The sequence below is a fragment of the Octopus bimaculoides genome, chromosome 2, assembly GCF_001194135.2.
Source record: "Octopus bimaculoides isolate UCB-OBI-ISO-001 chromosome 2, ASM119413v2, whole genome shotgun sequence".
Classification (NCBI taxonomy): Eukaryota; Metazoa; Mollusca; class Cephalopoda; order Octopoda; family Octopodidae; genus Octopus; species Octopus bimaculoides.
The window spans coordinates 187,514,370-187,517,585 of NC_068982.1; the positions used below are offsets into that span (position 1 = coordinate 187,514,370).

At 37.4% G+C, this 3,216-nt stretch overlaps 1 long non-coding RNA gene across 1 annotated transcript in view; it reads right to left on the reverse strand.

Annotated features, from left to right (window-relative positions):
• Positions 1-677: 677 nt before the first annotated feature.
• LOC106872933 (uncharacterized) overlaps positions 678-3,216 on the reverse strand; it is a 27,104-nt gene continuing 24,565 nt past the window's right edge. The window contains exon 2 of the long non-coding RNA XR_008263505.1: positions 678-878. This is a non-coding gene — a long non-coding RNA (uncharacterized LOC106872933). The remainder of the gene's footprint in view (positions 879-3,216) is intronic.

A 3,216-nucleotide genomic window follows, 5' to 3' on the forward strand; every position in this document is an offset into this window, starting at 1 on the left:
TTTCATGATTAGTCAACAACGTTGAAGAGACATCTGTGCTGTGTCTGGACTGTTTCCAGATGCAAAGTGCCTCACTCCAAGAACACCAACCACGTCTCCACTCATGGATACACCATAAAGTAAAGAAAAGCATCAAGGGAGCGGCAGGGGATGCCAGACATTGGTTGTATAACTGTATTTATCTGCCTTTGGAACCCTCACTCCAGATTTTCTGGTGGGGTTTATTTCCTTAACTTTTTTTAAAACTCTCAGCAAATGACCCAACAAGACAGCAGGGGTTTATTATTATTATTATTATTATTATTATTATTATTATTATTATTATTTTAGTGTGCAGAGCCGGTCTCACTCTCTCATCCTCCAATTTTATATCTGTTGGGTGCAACCAGAGCCACAAACCCAGTAGTTATAAGGAATTGATGAGCAGCTAAAGAGTCTCACCTGTCCTCGGTCCGTTGGGGGAGTGTATGAGTGACCTTCTTCTGAAGGAAATTCTATGATATGTTAATTAACCCATAGCTGGAACAGACTTGAGAACAATAATGGCGAAGAGGCGGTTTCACACCTCTCAAGCCCCTATAAATTCTGAATACGGGCCCTTCTACCAACTGCAGTTTAATGTCATACCCTGGACATTGAGTTGGCATGGTATTAGAGAAAACACAAAAGTAGAGGGATCACGGAGAGGAAGTATCTCGTTTATTCCCCTATAAATGATTCATCTGGGTTACAGACGCTGACAGGTCAGAAAAATGTCGAAACGTATGGTGTATATAGATATATATATACGAGAAGAAAGACAAAAGTTCGGACAGCAGCAGCAGCAGCAACTATTAGTGTATTGTTTATTAGCATTGCTGTTAATAGGTGAGGGAAATCTAAAAGAAAAAAAAAAAAGAAAAAGAAAAAGCAATGTGGAGAAGAACAAAGAAAGAAAAGACGGGGTTAACAACTACATGACTCCTCCCGAAGGGAATTATGTTAAGTGTTATTAAGCCAATTAATAATTGAAATTTAATAAAATTATATTTTAAGAAATCAATGTTTGATTTTATACGAGATCGTGAAACTAGTAATATGATAGCAAGATAGATGCATTATATAAATATACGTTGCCCCCCAGGGACTGAGTATATTGATAGGTCAATTAGAGTTGAAATTAAATGAAAAGACAAATGATTAGTTGTATAGGAATGAATTAATCGGGGAGTAAAAGACATTAAAAAATAGAGAAGAATCTTCGAAAAGCAATAGTAAGACGAAGAATAGAAACGCTATCGTCAACACTATATCAATTAAATGTGTTTGTTAACTGGAATCTATAAAAAAAGTTTTATTGTCTTGTTGGGAACAACAGATCAATAATTTATGTTGTTTATTTATAAGAAAGGACTTAACACCTTAAGATTTCTAGAGACATTAGAAATATTTTTTGCATAATTATTGCGGCTGTTTTTTCAGCAAATTTTATTCAACAAATACAATAACAATATTTAACAAAAACATCTGTAAATGACGGTCTGATCGTCTGCCAAGCAAATGGGAAGCAGTAATTGAAGTAGATGGTGAATATGCTCCGGAATAATCATTTAAAGATGCTTTTGTTAAATATTGTTATTGTTTTTGTTGAAAAAAAGCCGCAATAATTATGCACCAACCCAATAGTACTGAGTTTAAAAAATCTAAGTCTGGAAATAAAGCAGTAGAAGTAATTTGATTAGCAGTGAGTTCAAATTCTGAGTATGGAAGCGAGTGGAATAGAATTGAGTTGAAACTCTGAGTATCAAAGCTACAGAAGTGAGTTAAAATTTTCCGAGTTTGAAAATAAATCAAATTGCTGTGAGTTGAAAAAAAACATTGAGATTGAAAAAGTCGAATTCGTGCAGTGAGGGAAAATGATTGAGTGCAGAAGACAACTTCCGAGCATTGAAGGAAGTAAAAATAAGGTAATGATAGAACTAAGTGCCAGTCCGCCCATCCGTCCGTCCGTCCGTCCGTCCATCTGTCCATCCGTCTGTCCGCACGTCCATCCGTCCGCACATCCATCCGTTCATATTTTCTGCTGGCTATTCTTGGGATATTCATGGGTGCAGAGTGCTCAGACGCCTCTAAAGGCATCTCTCTAAAGCAATCCACATTACACTTTTCGACTGAATTCCCAAGCATCGCCAACACAAACTATGGAGATTATTCACCCATCTTATTCTTGGTTTACTCACTAAACCTCTTGCCAGTTGGCTCGGCTTGGAGAACCCGTTTTACGATTCTTTCCTGCGACATTTTAATTACGTTTCCGTAGTACCGGACCTGTGACCTTTCAATGCGGACAAGTAACGGCTCGACCCGAGGAGGTTCAACATCGATTCTCCAGAACCTTTGGTTCGGAAACCTTTCCGGATCGCTGATTTTTCTGATCCACGGGTGGTCAGCTTGGTCAACACATTCTAAATTAAACAAATTTCAGAATAATTAAATGAAACACAGGTACCTGTACTTTAGTACAAATTAGTGCGGATCACAAGAAGTTCCGGTCCATCACTGTCCGGAAAGTCAGTGTAGTTTCTATACTTTGAAATTTTTACTTAGTTGTTCGCAGTTATCACAAATAGTAATGAGAAATACTTTTGGGTCCTGCGATTGCGCAAAATTGGAAATAAGACTCTCAGAAAACCGGTATCTCGCAGCATTCTGCTGACAAAAATGATAGCTTTTAATTACTCTGCGATTCTGTTTGAAACGAGTTGGTCCGTTGGTTTGTATGTTATTTCTACCACACAAATCAATCGGTTTATTCCAGTTAAACGATGTCACCTGAAAGTTTCTATTCGAAAAACAGAAATAATTTCGTTAAATACATGCAAGAGGAAAAATTTCGTTCTCAAATTCAGAAACTTTGGTAATTATTATTTTTTTTAACAAAAATTGGAGATAAAGAAAGGAAAATTAGAAAGACAGAGAGAGGGGTGAGGGCTGAGAGGAAGAGGGAGAGGGAGGGCGAGAGGAGGAGAGAGAGAAACGTTGACGTCATACTCTGTGAAATTGGTAGTGATAGTAAAAACATTTTAAGATGCCACATTAATTAAAGGGGGGAAGGAAAGAGGGGGGAGTGGTGAGGGTGGTGATAATACATGTAGGGGGAAGAGGGGGGTAAACGGAGGCGGAGAAAAAAATTAAGAAAATTATAAAAATCTCACCAAATGAAGTTACTTTATTGTT